A 17,649-nucleotide genomic window follows, 5' to 3' on the forward strand; every position below is an offset into this window, starting at 1 on the left:
CCCCCCCCCTTTTTTGGGGTGCCAGAAAAGACTGATCGTACCAACTCCTCCTTGCCATCTGAGATGTCTGAAAGTGACCCTGAGCTTTCCGCTGAACTAAAGCTAACCTTTTTGACATGTTTGGGTTTACGTAAAATGGGCCTAGGTGATCTATGCATGGTTTCCCAACGTCCCCATTCATATACTACTTTGTTGTTGTAGTCCCCCAGATCCCTGAGGAACTTAACACGTTTTGTATTAGTAACAATGCTTTCCAACTTGGTAATATTTTCTTTCAATTTGTTATTCAGCTCATCAAAGAGTTCAAAAGTAGAAAATTTCTCAAGATCCTTTTTAGTTTCTGCAACTTGAGCTCTGATATCTGCAAGCTTTTTTTCTTCATAGGATATTATCAATTTCATAAGTCGGATGGAACAGTCAGAAAGGACTTGGTTCCATTCCAATATGAATTGATCCGAATAGAGGGTGGTGGGTACTTTTTTGATGCGTAAGCCCCTCGGGATCATCCCCTCAGAGACATAATGCTTCAAAGTGGTAATGTCCCACCATAATCGTACCTCCTTTTCCGACAAACATTCCAAATTGGTGAATGAGGTTTGCATGTTAAGAGTAGGGTCAGAGCCCTGGAAACCAGGTTGTGTGGAAAAGACAGAGATATATCTATTCATTCTGTCCGGATTGGACAGTAGTTCCCCTAAAATGTCCATAGTGTAATCCGCACTTAACTGTTCTAAATCCTGTAGATCATCATTAATGGATGTTGCGGTTTGAACATTAGAGTCTTTGGACACAGGTGGAGCCTGGCCCTTATCCGCACAGATAATGTCCACAGTCTGTGAAGAAACAGTGTCCCCCGGGCCCAATCTGTACATTATCACCATTGCCCAAATGTTGTTGTGTCGGACCGGTGTCCCCTCCCCTTGGAGAGACATTAGTTGTAACAATGTCCTTATCTTCCCGGTCATTAATGGCAGAGAAACCCTTGATCAAGTCCTTAACATGCATGGACACTGGCATGCTCTTAGGTACTGCCCCCCGTTTTGGCCCAGTCCTGAATGCTGCTCTGTGTGTGTTTAAAAAGAGAAGGGGTGCTGCCACTTACTTGTGAGGATGAGAGTGCTGGTCCTTGGTTCTGGATTTGTCGTAGTTCATCCACCAATACAGAGATGGCAGCCCCATGCGAGGACAAGCGTCCAGTGTGAGTGGCGGCCCGGTCACCGGGGCGGCCCTGGGCCCCGTGTCCGTCTCCAATCCCTATTTCTATCCAGTTCAGGCCAGAACAGCAGCAGTTGATACCTTTCAAGATCTAGTAGAAAGCGAACTAGTTCAGTTGCAAAGAACACTTAGAGCTAACTCAGATCTTACCAAACCCGAGCGGGAGGCACTACAGTCCTTCCAGAAAGATGACTCTATTGTCATCCGCAATGCAGATAAAGGAGGGGCTGTGGTTGTCCTGGATTCGGACACATATAAAGCTGAGGCCTTGCGCCAATTAGGGGACACAGAAACCTATCAAGTCCTTGCAGGAGATCCTACAGTCCGGTTCCAGGCGGAGCTCAAGAAATTACTGAACCTGGGTCTCACTTTGGGGGTGTTTACGGAGAAGGAGAGGGACTACCTTATGGTAGAGAAACCAGTGGTCCCTATTTTCCATCACCTCCCCAAAGTTCATAAGCCGGACGTTCCCCCACGGGGCCGTCCCATTGTTGCGGGTATTGGCTCCTTGGGGGAGCGTTTGGGCCAGTGGGTGGATGGTTGTCTTCAACCTTTGGTCCAACGGCTACCAGGCTACTTACGAGATACTACTCATTTATTAAATAGCCTGGAACACCTTGAGTGGCGCGACCATTATGTATGGGTTACCATGGATGTGACGGCTCTTTATTCCTCAATTCCCCATAGGCTTGCCCTCGAGGCTCTGGACTTTCATATCCAGAAGTATGGTTCTTTTCCTGCACATGTTAGGGACCTCCTCATGTTGGCGGCGGATCATCTGTTGACCCATAATTATTTTTTGTTTGACGGGGTTTTTTATCTCCAGAGGTGCGGAGCTTCTATGGGGGCAAAGTTCTCCCCATCCCTGGCCAATTTGTTCATGGGGTGGTGGGAGGAGCTCCGCATCTTTGGAGATCGGAACCCCTTTTCGGAACATATTGTTTGGTATGGGAGGTATATAGATGATCTGCTGCTGATATGGGGGGGTCCCTCTGACACTCTGCCCGGTTTTCTGACATACTGCAATGACAACAGTCTTAATTTGTCATTTACGATGTGTAAGGATCCGATCCAAATTGATTACCTCGACCTTACACTATGTGGCTCTCGGACATCGGGCAGAGTCGTCACGAAAACTTTCAGAAAAACATGTGCAGGTAACTCGCTTTTGCTTGCCTCTAGCTGCCATCCGAACCATACTCTGAGGGCGATCCCCTATGGGGAAATGGTGAGAGTAGCACGCAACTGTTCTGACCCTGATATGTTGGACCAGGAGCTTGGATTGGTGGAGGGGAGACTCCGGGAGCGGGGTTATAATAATACACTAATTAAAGAAGCTAGACCGCGTGTATTACGAAAAAAACCGTCGAGACCTGCTGGGTGTGGATGGGGGGTGCAGGACTAGGCAAGAGAGAGGTTTGACCTTTTCAACTCCATACAGTTTGGAGTACAACAAAGTTGTCAATATTATAAAAAGATACTTGCCTGTCCTGCACTCGGACCCCAAGCTCCGCAAGATCTTGAATGAAGGATGTGCTTTTTCAGCGCGTCGTGCCCCCACTTTGGGGACCCGTCTCTCCCCGAGCCTCTTCTCCAGCTCTTCCAGGCCTGTACCCACATGGTTGTCCTGTAAGGGCTCTTACAAATGTGGGTACAGCACCTGCAGGTACTGCCGAGTCCACAGTCAAACGCGGGAGATTGTCTCCATTACTAAAGGGGAAAGATTTGCAATGAAACAATATATTAACTGTAATCCTAATAATGTAGTATATCTTATTACCTGCGTTACATGTGGCCTGCAGTGCGTGGGGTGCACCACCCGTCCTCTGAGACAACGGATCTCGGAGCATTACAATGGATCGGGTAGATGTCTGAGGAATGAAGCATATGTTACCCAGATCTCGAGTGTATCTAAGCATTTTCTGAGGGAACATGGGGGTGATATGACTAGTTTCACCTTTCAGGGTATAGAGAGACTAGCACTTTCACCTAGGGGGGGAGATTTACGTAGGTTACTACTTAAACGTGAAGCGTTCTGGATATGGAAATTGGGCACACGCTTACCCACAGGGTTGCATTCCAAAATGGATATCAGTCTAACTTATGACATTCGGACATAGTGGCAATTGAATGTGATCGATGTTTTCCGTTGTTCCTCTTTTCCTCTCCTCTCTCCCCTCTCTCTATCTTTCTCCTTTCCCTTTCCTTCCTCCCTCCGTTCCTTTCTCTCCCTTTCCCACCTCTCCCCTTTGTTACCAGCGTCCTTATTTTCGCCTTCCTCTATGTTATGCAATACATATTAATGTGCTATACAGTTTGAGGAGTTTATGCCTGCTGTATACCCATGTCTGATGTTTACTCATGTCATCTCGGTATTTTTATACACTAGATTTTATATACACCTTTTTTTATATGCATTATTTGTTTATGTCTCTTTAAGAGGGGTAGCCATGCACCTGTGTGGACGGGCACCTGTCTATTTAAATCTGTGGTGAATTTGTGAATGCTGGCTATGATTAAGGAGCCTTCCAGAGCTCCGATACGCGTCAGCCTTTTCTGTGCTCACTGATGTATCAATAAAGTTGAAGAAACGGTTTTTACCCAGCCTTGGTGTAGCGGAATTCTTTCTTCTTTTTGCTCCAATGAGTACCTTTAGGATTTCACAGGTCATTTTGCGACATTTGGTTTCAAGACTACTCCTCACGGTTTAGGGCCCCTAAAATGCCAGGGCAGTATAGGAACCCCACAAATGACCCTATTTTAGAAAGAAGACACCCCAAGGTATTCCGTTAGGAGTATGGTGAGTTCATAGAAGATTTTATTTTTTGTCACAAGTTAGCGGAAAATGACACTTTGTGAAAAACACAATTAAAATCAATTTCCGCTAACTTGTGACAAAAAAAAAAATCTTCTATGAACTCCCCATACTCCTAACTGAATAGCATTTAGGTGGTAGGTTGTATGACCGAGCAATAAACCGTGAAAGCTGCAGTGGTCTGAATGGGAAAAAAGGCTCTGGTCCTTAAAGGGAAGGTTCAGGGACTGTTTCAAAAAAATAAAAATCCGCATCCACTTACCTGGGGCTTCCTCCAGCCCGTGGCAGGCAGGAGGTGCCCTCGGCACCGCTCCGCAGGCTGCCGGTGGTCGACCCGACCTGGCCAGGCCGGCGGCCAGGTCAGGCTCCTTCCGCGTTCCAAAATGCGCCTCACTGCGGCGCGCTGACGTCATCGGACGTCCTCCGGGCTTTACTGCGCAGGCTCAGAACTACTGAGCCTGCGCAGTAAAGCCCGGAGGACGTCCGATGACGTCAGCGCGCCGCCGTGAGGCGCATTTTGGAACGCGGAAGGAGCCTGACCTGGCCGCCGGCCTGGCCAGGTCGGGTCGGCCACCGGCAGCCTGAGGAGCGGCGCCGAGGGCACCTCCTGCCTGCCACGGGCTGGAGGAAGCCCCAGGTAAGTGGATGCGGATTTTTATTTTTTTGAAACAGTCCCTGAACCTTCCCTTTAAGGGGCGAAAAGACTGTGGTCCTCAAGTGGTTAATCAAACCCCCTCTCAGTTCAGGGGTACTTTAACTACCTAAAGACCGCATCACGCCAATAAGCGTGACCGCGGTGGCAGCCCCAGCCCCAATGCCAATTGGTGTCAAGTCCTGGGGCCAGCTATTGCAGGAGATCGCGCGCAGGCTGCGCACGAATCTCCTGCTTGATTGGCCCAATATGCCTTCAGTCCCCCAGCGGTGATCGCCGCTCAGAGACTGTTAGACGGTGAAACCACTGTCTTTTTACTTAGAACAGTGCTGCGATCCAATCCATGGCAGCGATGTACTGGGGACAACCGTGTGACACGGCTGTCCCCCTGGGGCACAAGAGAGTGAACGGCTCTCGTAGGCTGAAGCCTATGACAGCCGATCGCTATGATTGGCTGGCGGGGGGGTGGGAGGGAGACAGAGGGAGAAAAAAAAAACAAACGTTTATTTGTTAACATTTTTGTACAATAAATATTTGTAAAAAAAAAAAAAAAACCTGTGGGGGGGGGGGGGGGGGGGGGGGGGGGGGCGATCAGACCCCACCAACAGAAAGCCCTGTTGGTGGGGAGAAAAGGGGGGGGGGAATCACTAGTGTGCTGTGCAGCCCTGCAGCTTGGCCTTAAAGGACCACTATCGCGAAAAAAGTAGGCAGTTAAAATGTGACAGATGACAGGTTTTGGGCCAGTCCATCTATTTAAGGGGGATTCTCAGGGCTTTCTTTGTTTTCAACAGCATTTCCTAAACAACAGTTGCAAAATCTAACTGACATAATAGTGTGCAAGTGATTAGGGAGGCCGGCTGGTATCTTGCTATTTTGGCAGTTAAACTGCTGTTCAGGAAATGCTGTTGAAAACAAAGCAAACCCTTGAAATACCCTATGAGGAGATGGATTGTCCCAAAACCTGTCGGTTCTGTCAGATTTTAAATGCCTACTTTTTTCCGCGATAGTGGTCCTTTAAAGCCTTGGCCTTAAAGCTGCAGTGGCCCATTTTGAAAAAAATAGCCTGGTCTTTAGGGGGGTTTAGCACTGTGGTCCTCAAGTGGTTAAGCTGTTAATTTTATGCTGTGTTGAATGCTTTAGGACAAAGATGAAATTTGAGTATAATACCTGGTGAAGAGCCTACACAGAGGCTACCTCCTACAAAACAAACCTTCAATTGCTATAGCTTAGACTTCTTAAAGGTTACCAGAGGTGAAAGTAAAAATTGTTCTTTTACTTACCTGGGGCATCTTCCTGCCCTCGTGTGCTTGTATTTCCCTCACCGTCCACTTAGTCCTCCTTGCCCTCTCTTCTTTCTCTCTCCTTCCCTGGCTTCCATCCACAAGATCCTCCCGCAAGCTGATTGTAATCGTCCTGGCAGATGAGGCAGCAGGAGAGGCAAAGCTATACCCTGCAGCGATTTCTCCTCCCCCCCCCCTATCTACTGCATGTAAGAATAACTATAGAGGTGATAAAGGACCACTATTACCAAGAATTGCAAAATTTAAAAAACGTGTATATGAAGTGCATTTCTTCCAGGGTGAAATGGACTAATATTTACTTTTCTCCAATGTTGCTTTCGCTTACAGAAAGCAGAAAAAAACAGATCAGACATATTTTGGAGTAGTCCATTTCCTAATGGGGAATTCTCAATTTTGTCTTTATTCTTTGCAAAAATACTCTATGGAAAGGAAGTATACAAAGATGCCAGCTTGTCTAATCACATGCTCACTATTTTGGCAGTTGGACTGAACAACTGCCACTGAGGAATTGCTTTTGCAAATAAAGCTTTTTAAAAAATAAAAAAAAATAAAGTGTTTTTAAAAATAAAAACCCTGAAAAATCCCCCATGAGGAGATGAGCTTGTCCCAAACCTGTCAAATTTTTATAATCTATTGTGACAATGACATAGGAAAAATGCATTTATAGTAGATCTTTAAAGGTCATTTAAAGGGATGCCCGCGTGTTCACGTCATCTGGCATGTACTGTGCCTGTGCACAACAACTGGCACAGAAGAGCCGACTTGCCGCCGGGGTCAGGATCTTTACCTGCGGACAGCAGGACAACGCAGAGGACAGGGACTGCGGCGAGGGACTGAGACTGCTGCTAGGGCCTGAAATAAGCCCCAGGTGAGTAAAATCTGTTTAATATTTCTCGCATTGGAAGTCCTTTAAGGACTGGAGTGATAAGATAACAGTCTCACAGTGAAAGTATATCACTACATGTTAAAAAGAGCAAGCGTCTTTAGTGAATTAACACTTAAAATACTGATCGATGTGTGGTGATAAGTTTTCTCTTGCCTTATTATCACCAGCATGATCTTAGTGAATTATGGCCAAAGTCTCTATACCAGATATGCTGCAGCGTGTGGCTACGTGTAAGTTATCCAAGTCACATCTCTTGGTATCCAATCTGTCATATAAAATGTGTTGATCTGTTGCATTTTCTACCTATGGGTGTTCCAGTAATTACTTTCCATAACCTGTCCTGATTGTTATGTAACCTTTACACCTTCCATAAAGCAGAGAGGGAATTTAGTGACTCACATCCTAGTTAGATTACTGCTGCTTCTGACCTCTCTCCTTGCAAACTGCACACAGAAAGCAGCAGACATTTTTACTTCCCCAGAAACCAAATGGCAGGTCTGACTGTTATAAAATCAAATCAAAGTATCCATAACATGAAGAGCCAAGAATCCATGGTGTGATGTCTACTCTTCCTCAAAGTGGAATGAAACCCAGCATTTCTACTTTGCTCTAATAGATTATTTACAGCATATTATATACAACTAGCTTTTTTTTTTTTTACTAGAACTGCATTCAAAGGGTTACACACAGGCTTTAGAAGCTTCCCTGCCTGCAGAGCTGGCCGCCTCCAAACTTTACATAATGTTATCTTGTGTTTAATTGTATCAAGTGAGACATGTAAACAAAGCCTTCTGTCACACTGCCAGGTCCCCTGAACAAAGTCAGACAAGCATAAATGCTTTCTGATGCTTTCTGATTAAGTTAGAGGATGAATAAAGCAGTTATAAATAAAATGCAAAGTCAGCTCTCAGAGTAAAATAAGTGTACTTTAGAAACGTATAATTTCTAAATGAATAATAATACTTATGCACAAAAGCAAATATGCTAACCGTATGGCATATAAAAAGTAGGAAAACATGTTTTTATTGAATATTATGTCAGGGTGTTATACCGCTTTACGGTGCCCATCAACGGTACAATCTCCTGAACGATTGACGGTGTGACCGATCAGATATCGTTTATGGTGGCAATTGGCAATAAACGATCGTTTCATCAGTCTGAATGTCGGAATGATTATTTTAGTTTGATCTGAATACTTATCATTATACCCTCCGTTTGTGGGCCTGAACGATCCTTTCATATCGTAATGATCAGATTGTATGGTCAGTCCTTTGGGAAATTGATCATTAATGGGAAACTTTAAGCTGGCCATTAATGGTCCAATTTTTAGCGAAGAATCGTTCAAACGATCAGATAAATGCAATCGGATTCAAAATGTTGTAACAAATTGATTGACACCATCAACAAATTCATCTGTACTTCCTATCTATCGCAACAGATTCAAAAACAGTTTTTCCGATCATCAAAATTGCTATTGAACAATCGTTTTTAAATCATTCACAGTCAATTTTGGACACCAACAGAGTTTCTTTTCTGCCAATACGATCACAATTATCTGATTGCTCAATTCTTCACCAAAAATTGGATCATTAGTGGCCACCTTTACACTTCTCTTTCATTTGTTCTTTGTATCAGTCAGGACAATTTCAGAGCATAGGTAGAGGCCACCTAAGCATGTGTCTTAAGTGCCACCTAGTGGCTAGGGTGTACACTGCACCCTTTCGCTGTGCAGTTGCTGCTGACTCTGTTCTTGCTCCCTACAGCTACATCACACAGCAACTAAGCAGAGGAGAATTCAGTCTCCCTCCCCCCTCCCAGCTGCAGATAGGTTTGCTACTGAGGAGGATTGATGATACCAGAAGTGCTGTAATACCTTCTGTTTTAAGAAGGCAAACTTCTGATTTGCATAACATTTGAGTAAGGAGGTTTTTTGGTCCTTTTTTAGCCCCTTACACACTCCTAGGAGTTCTGGTTCCCCATGAGCTTGCTGGGCAATCTGTAATTCTGGGTGTTTCAAGGCCTACCCCAGAGACACATTAATCGATGCCATGCACTGATGAGGATCAACCAATCCGAGTCTGTATGCATGTTGGATTATTGTGGCTCTGTTCAATTAACAAGCTGACACATCATTACATTCCAGCATTAAATCTATTGAAAATGTATCAAACTGTAGCTTTGCACTGTTCCATGTAGTCCAAAGGCCCCCATATAAATCAATTTTAACGTTCAATTCTCTGCAGATTCAATCGATCTGCTGGAAATTGATTCCTTTAAAATGTCAGATCAATCGACTTTTGGCTGATTCTGACCATAAATCGATTAAAAATTGCTCTACATCAAACTGTGCAATGCTGCAGTTGGACTGATTTTTAATAAATTCCCTGCTGAAATCTATTGAAAATCAACGTGCAGTGCATGATAGGAATCGATTCATTTTAGAGAGGAATCAATCGCTTTGCCACATTGGGTGGCAATCTATAAGTGTATGGCAAGCCCAAAGCTATGGACTGTTGATCTACCACCACCCCGATCACTTGAGATTTTCTGTCTGGTCCACTCATAATTTATATCAATTTTCTTTTACCATCATTGCAGTATGTTGAGCTATAGGTTCCTGGCAGATTTAATCACTCTTTTCGACAGGAAAAATTGTTGTGTGTGTGGACTCCTTCAAGTACATGTGATAGATAGCCTGATCATATATTGATTGGAGAAACGTGTTCTTTTTCAGATCGATCTGTGTGGGCACAAATATTTATCGTTTACCTTATTTATGTCCATCTGATGGCAATATTTGGACATCATTTCCATAGCTGTTTAGCGCACTGAGCAGTAGAAAGCTGATGCTGAGCTGCGATCAACCTTAAAGAGACTCCGTAACAAAAATTGCATCCTGTTTTTTATCATCCTACAAGTTCCAAAAGCTATTCTAATGTGTTCTGGCTTACTGCAGCACTTTCTGCTATCACAGTCTCTGTAATAAATCAATGTATCTTTCCCCTGTCAGACTTGTCGGCCTGTGTCTGGAAGGCTGCCAAGTTCTTCAGTGTTGTGGTTCTGCTATGAACTCCCCCTTCCAGGCCCCTCTATGCACACTGCCTGTGTATTATTTAGATTAGGGCAGCTTCTCGCTTCTCTCTTATCTTTTACAAGCTGGATAAATCGTCCTCTGAGCTGGCTGGGCTTTCACATACTGAGGAAATTCAGACAAGGGCAAAGCTGTTTGCAGGAAGAAAAAAGCAGCCTGAAACTTCAGTGCATGAGAGATGCAGGGGGAAAGAAACACACAAATGATCTCTTGAGATTCAAAAGGAAGGGTGTATACAGCCTGCTTGTGTATGGATGTATTTTCTATGTGTGGACATACTGTACATCAACCTACTTCCTGTTTTGGTGGCCATTTTGTTTGTTTATAAACAAACTTTTTAAAACTGTTTTTAACCACTTTTAATGTGGCGGGGAGCGGCGAAATTGTGACAGAGGGTAATAGGAGATGTCCCCTAACGCACTGGTATGTTTACTTTTGTGTGATTTTAACAATACAGATTCTCTTTAAAGCGGTATCGTCACCATAAAAATCAAATTTCAACAGCAACTGGTCTGAGCGTATTAAGTGATAAAGATGCTAATCCTGCATTCAAAACTTTTTCTGCTGTTATGATTTGGAGTTATCACATACTTAAGGAACACTGGCCCTTTAGTAGTCGTGCCAAATAATTGCATGCTGGGGGTTCTTTTTATCTATAATCTTTTCCTCCTCTTCCCTTTATTTCCCTACCAGCTGCTTATCTGAAACCTAATCCCCTACTCACTTGTGTTTACAAGCAAGGCTGAGGCGACTCAGCGATTGGAGGAGACAAGAAAAAAAGTAAAGGGCAGAAATGACATCACGAGTTAGCCTTAACTGTGGGCAAAAGACATGACCCCCACCAGGAACAGAATTCTCGTAATTTACTATATAACATTCATTGAAATCAAAACATGGACAGTACAATACTTGTGTTATGTAAGTAGATGAAGTATTTATCTACTTATCTATGTGTTTTTTTTTCCCTGGCATAGTATGGCTGATCCTACTGCTTTAAGGTGGCCTCACACAATACAATTTTAAAAATATTTTGGGATTTACAAATTATAATCAGTTTTTGCTATTGATTGAAACTTTTAGAAAAAGCTGACCAATGTATTACATGTATGTTCAATTTTATTTATAAAAAAAAAAAAGATTGAAAACTGGCCCTTTACAGAGGGCCGATACAGCGTACCAGAAAATTAAATAGAAGACTGGATGAGGAAAGCCAGTGGCCAGATAAGGCCAAGATCATGCAGGACAAGGTTAATAGAGATTATTAATGGTAAATGAGGGTACAAGGACTAAGTTCACCGATAGGCAGGGCTGGATTTACCATAAGGCTCTGTAGGCACGTGCCTACAGGCGCCTGGTGATGGAAAGGCGGCTCACTCCCCTCCCCGAGTGCTTCCCTCCTTCTGTATGAAGAGTCCTGAGCAGAGCGTAAATGAAAGGTTACTCACCCAGCTCTCTGTATTCCTGACGAGATCTCCCTTCAGTCAGGGTCACCACTAGCTACTTACAAAGGGTACATCAGGCTACCTAATACTAAGGGGCACCTGTAGCTACCTATGACAGGCAAGTGAAATAAGGGAGAAGTGACAGCTGGGACCAGGCAGCACACTTGCGGTGCGGTTTGGATGTTTGTGGGTTTGTGGAGGGTGAAGTCTAGGGTGCCAGGACATCTGTGCCCATAGGCTCCTGCGAGGTAAATCCGGGCCTGCAGATAGGAACAGGGCCGGTTCTAGACTTTTTGCTGCCTGAGACCTCCATCCACCCCCCCCCCCCCCCCCCAATCTGGAATGATCGCACAGCACTCGACAATTTACTCTACTTCATTTAATGTTCTCCTATAACATGCTGCAGCTCAACACACAGGCGCGGAGCTAGGGGGGTCGGGGTAGGACAAGTGCCCCGGGGCGCCGGGTCCCCAAGGGCGCCCTCCGCCTAGCTGAGCTGCAGGTTTTTTTTGTTTTTCTTTTGGGGGGGGGGGAGGGGAGCAGCGCAGAGAAGAAGGAGAGCTGTGCGGACGGCGGGGAAGGGGGGCAGTCACCCCCCTCCTTCCCTCACCTTAGGTGCTCTCCCTCCCTCGCTCTCCCCTCCATTACTGTCCGGATGGCTCGTGGCTGGCAGCGGCGGGTGGAACTCACCTCTGTCTCGCTCCAGCGCCGGCCGGAAGTTCGGGTCCCGCAGCCGCTGCTCTGGTCTGGACCAGACCAGAGTAGCGGCAGATCCATCCGGCGCTGCGACGAGACGGAGGTAAGTTCCGCCCACCGCTGCCAGCCACCCGGACAGTAATGGAGGGGAGCGCAAGGGAGGGAGAGCACCTAAGGTGAGGGAAGGAGGAGGGGGGAGATTGCCCTCCTTCCCAACCGCTGCTCACAGCTCTCCCTCCACTGCGCTGCTCCCCTCCTGCTGGGGAGGGGGACACCTGGCTAACTACTCTGGGCACCTATACCCCTGCCTACATATATTGGGCACATATACCCCTAACTACATATACTGGGCACATATACCCCTGGCTACCTACTCTGGGCACATATACCCCTGCCTACATATATTGGGCACATATACCCCTAACTACATATACTGGGCACATATACCCCTGGCTACCTACTCTGGGCACATATACCCCTGCCTACATATACTGGGCACATATACCCCTAACTACATATACTGGGTGCATATACCCCTGGCTACATATACTGGGCACATATACCCCTGACTATATATATTGGGCACATATACCCCTGACTATATATACTGGGCATATATTATACCCCTGGCTACATATACCGGGCACATATACCCCTGGCTATCTTCTCTGGGCACATATACCCCTGCCTACATATACTGGGCTCATATACCCCTAACTACATATACTGGGCACATATACCCCTAACTACATATACTGGGTGCATATACCCCTGGCTACATATACTGGGCACATATACCCCTGACTATATATACTGGGCACATATACCCCTGACTATATATACTGGGCACATATTATACCCCTGGCTACATATACTGGGCACATATACCCCTAACTACATATACTGGGTGCATATACCCCTGACTATATATACTGGGCACATATACCCCTGACTATATATACTGGGCACATATACCCCTGACTATATATACTGGGCACATATTATACCCCTGGCTACATATACTGGGCACATATACCCCTAACTACATATACTGGGCACATATACCCCTGACTATATATACTGGGCACATATACCCCTGACTATATATACTGGGCACATATTATACCCCTGGCTACATATACTGGGCACATATACCCCTGGCTACATATACTGGGCACATATACCCCTGGCTACATATACTGGGCACATATACCCCTGGCTACATATACTGGGCATATATACCCCTGACTATATATACTGGGCACATATACCCCTGACTATATATACTGGGCACATATTATACCCCTGGCTACATATACTGGGCACATATACCCTTGGCTACATATACTGGGCACATATATCCCTGGCTACATATACTGGGCACATATATCCCTGGCTACATATACTGGGCACATATACCCCTGACTATATATACTGGGCACATATTATACCCCTGGCTACATATACTGGGCACATATAACCCTGACTACATATACTGGGCACATATACCCCTGGCTACATATACTGGGTACATATACCCCTGACTATATATACTGGGCACATATACCCCTGACTATATATACTGGGCACATATTATACCCCTGGCTACATATACTGGGCACATATACCTCTGGCTACATATACTGGGGACACATACCCCTGCCTACATATACTGGGCACATATACCCCTGGCTACCTGTTCTGTGGACATCTCTACCCCTGGCTACCTGTTCTGGGGACATCTATACTGTTGGCCACCTATTCTGGGGACACCTATAGACCTGGGGCTACCTATTTTTGGGGAACCACTGCTGTCAGATTGAGTGTATTTTGGGGAACTGCTGCCAGGTGAGAGGTGTCTACCATATTAAGGGGGAATTCTGCCTATTTATGTGAAATGCTGTCTATTTATGTGCCTCATGACTGCTGAATTTGTCTTGTTGGGGGCCTCATGATTTGTTGGGGTCTCAAGATTGCTGAATTTGTCTTGTTAGGGGCCTCATGATTGCTGAATTTGTCTTGTTGGGGGCCTCATGATTGCTAAATTTGTCTTGTTGGGGGCCTCATGATTGCTGAGTTGGTCATGTTGGGGGCCTCATGTTTGCTCATGATTGCGGAATTTGTCTTGATGGGGGAGGGGGGGGGCTTATGATTGCTGAATTTGTCTTGGAACATGCTGGAACGTACATACTGAGGGAGGGTGGGTGAGCGTGAGCCTGCTAACCTCCATGTACATTTGGCTCCACCCATAGCCACGCCCACATTTGGCCACGCCCCTTCACCTTAGGGGGCGCATTAATAGTCTTTGTCCCCCGGCGCTGAAAACCCTAGCTACGCCTCTGTCAACACAATAGCACGCTGGCTGACTGTGACAAACAAACTTCACCCTCAGCCACTCCATTCAGCCTCAGGAAGGTACACACAGTACAAAAATGCTGCCCCTGAAATCTCTGCGCCTGATGCAAATGTTTCACCTTGCTTCATGAGAGAACCGACCATGGATAGGAACTGTACCCTCAGAACAGAGTAGCTGAAGTTGAAGTTCCCTTTGCTCAGACACCTGTCAGGTCCATTGAGCTTCCTTAAATAGCTTGTTATATTTAGGAGCTAGGGAAGGACTGCGAGTTCAGTTCAAATATCATTCAGCAAGTGGCACAAGTGTATGCCTAAATACATAATGTGCCTATGGTAGAGACAGGGGAAGCAGTGCTAGGGAGTCGATGAGAATCACATGTTGCTGTCTTTTGGCACCGGTGGACACACTTGGGAGAATCAATTGTCTGATGATCTATTGGTCATCACTCATTTTGAACAATGCGAGTCTAGCATGTGTTCAGAGTTCTATAGCTGGCTCACCTCAGCACCAGTATGAGGCAGGACAATAGGAGCCAGATCAGTGACAGCTGAAGAACAAACAGGGGAAAGGCAAGTCAGAGCAGAAGCCACTGGAGCTGGGGCAGCTGTAATGAAGAGTCAGGCGGAAGGACAGGAAGGCTCTATACTAACTAGAGCTTTCCCTCTACTTAGGTAAGTATCAAACCTGAAGAAAGTTTCCTCACTTCAGGATTACTTTAATAAAGGGGCATGTTCTGTAATAATGTTGAAAAACATTCGATTAAGTCATTAACACAGCCAAAGGAACCTCGGCAGTGCTTCGTTTTATGTAACACTACTAAATTTTCAAGTTGCAGCTGTTTATTCTACTTATGCAACTCTTTTGATTGTCAATTGTTATTGTGAATACCATAAGTTTGTGAGATGGAGAATAGGAGGGGTATGCCTCGATAGAGCACAAATATTCTTTTAAATTACAAAAACTTTATTATTCATCTATAAGCAAAAAATTTAAAAAAACATATAAAATCACATGCCAACATACTGACCCACCCAGGCCTCCCCACTATCCCAGAGAACCCTCTAAAGCAGGGGCAAACGAAGGATTTTTAAGGGTGGGATTCCTGAAAGGTCCAGAAGTACTTATGTCCTCGAGTGCTTCCGAATACAGGTGGCTCCATACTGCCCATGCACAAAAGTGTGCTGGCGTATTACGGAGCTGCCTATCTTTGGAAGTACTCAAGGACACGAGTGTTTCTGAGGGCTTCTGGTAGCAACAAATTTGAACAGGGGACAGCGCTGGAACAACTCCCCGAGAGAGGAACGGAAGATAGACTTAGTGTGGACAATTCAGTGGAATATGCCACGTAGTGCCACATAGCGCAAGCAGTAGCCATATGATGCAGGAATATATGCATCTGCGGAAGATGGCGGCGCTATATAAATACTAAATAATAATAATTTGCCTCACCAGGATTGCACTTTTATTTAGCTTTCCTGTATGACAAGAAGACACAGCCAGCACTAGGGGAAGAGGGAAACAAAGGTGAATGAAGGAGACTGGTGTACACCAAGAGGGCTTCTGAGCGTTTTTCAAATCGACAGTGATTTCAAAAAAGCACTTGGCTAATGTTACCCTATGAGGGTGTTCCCACAGCAGCGTTGTGATTTTTTCAAAATCACAAGTATACTGCATGTAGCATTTTTTTTAGCGATTCATTCAGAAATCGCTTCACAAAATCGCACTCACTAATTGCTAGCAATTCCTATTGTGATTTTAGTGTGCACTAGCCCAGATAGAGGAGGAGTGGAGAGAGACCGAGAATAGCCTGAGATGGAGCAGAGAGCGTATCTTTATTGCAGTCCCACATCACACAGAGGCTACGTGCCTGTAATAGGTTTCATGTCCCTCCTGGTCTCTCACACGAGTCAGAAAGCAGCCCTCCTGGAGTCTAGGGACTGTCCAAAACTTTTCAACTTGTTTAACACCTTATCCACACATGCAGTCATTATAACAATGAGGAGAGACCAGACAGATTTTTGCCAATGGACCCTCCAGGCAAGCTCTGCATCATGCTGTGGATATTTACCAGCTTGCCTGCCTTCTAATTGCACTTTTATCAGCTAGCCTAGTATTTTACATTCCCTTACAACAACAAACCTGAATACACCAGACACCAGAGCAGCCCTAAATCACTGAATGAAAGCGGGCCAGGGAGGAGATTGTCCCCCTTCCAGCCAGCACTACGGGAAGGGGTGAAACAATGGTGAATGCTGAGAGAGTATCTGTATTGCAGTCCCACATCACACAGGCTACTTGCCTGTAATGTGTCTGATGTCCCTGCCAGCCAAATCCAAAAAAATCTTTATTGGCAGGACCAAATACATTTAGCATTACCAAAGCAAAAACAAAACATTAACAACATAGTGGGGGAGGATTGTGGGAATAGGGGAAGGATATAGGTATACCATACATAGGGTATGGAGGATGTAAGGGATGGTCAACCTCTCACACAAGCTGCAGGCAGCCCTCCTGGAGTTTAGAGACTGTCAAAAACTTTTCAACCTGTTAAATACTTTATGTAGCTGTCTACATGCAGTCTTTACAATAGTGAAAGAGCTGAGTTTTTCCCACAGACCCTGCAGGAGGCAAGCCTTTGTATATTTACCAGATTGCCCGCTTCAGCGATTTCAGGGATTTTTTTTTAAAGGTACAGGAGTCTCAGGGGGGGATTCCATACATCCGGAACCCCCATCTGAATACGCCAGTGTAAAGATCCCAACAATTCACAATGATGTGCTCAAAAAATCATGGGAGATATCAAAATAATTACAAGATATTAAGCTGCGCAGCCAAAGGGGAAAACTATAGTTCAAAAATGCTTTTTATAGAAACTGCAAAGCAGGCTTATGCAAGTAATGATGAACAGTTCCTCCAATGTCAGATGGATAAACACACTTTCAATGGAAAAAGGGATAATCCTCTAGTTCATGCTGAATGATATAAATTATGACACAGTGCACTCGATGCAAAGACACTCCTGCATATATCCGAGCTGTTTGGTTGTAACAAAGCATTCAATGCCGGGTTAGTAGCAAAGCACCATCAGTCAGCCAGCAGTGTGCATAGCAAGCACTAAATAGCAGCAATTAGTCAGAGTTTCATTCCTCGATTCCAATGTTGAAACACATAGCAAGTTCAAGCTGCAATTAAATT

This window comes from Hyperolius riggenbachi, chromosome 3 (assembly GCF_040937935.1).
Source record: "Hyperolius riggenbachi isolate aHypRig1 chromosome 3, aHypRig1.pri, whole genome shotgun sequence".
Taxonomy (NCBI): Eukaryota; Metazoa; Chordata; class Amphibia; order Anura; family Hyperoliidae; genus Hyperolius; species Hyperolius riggenbachi.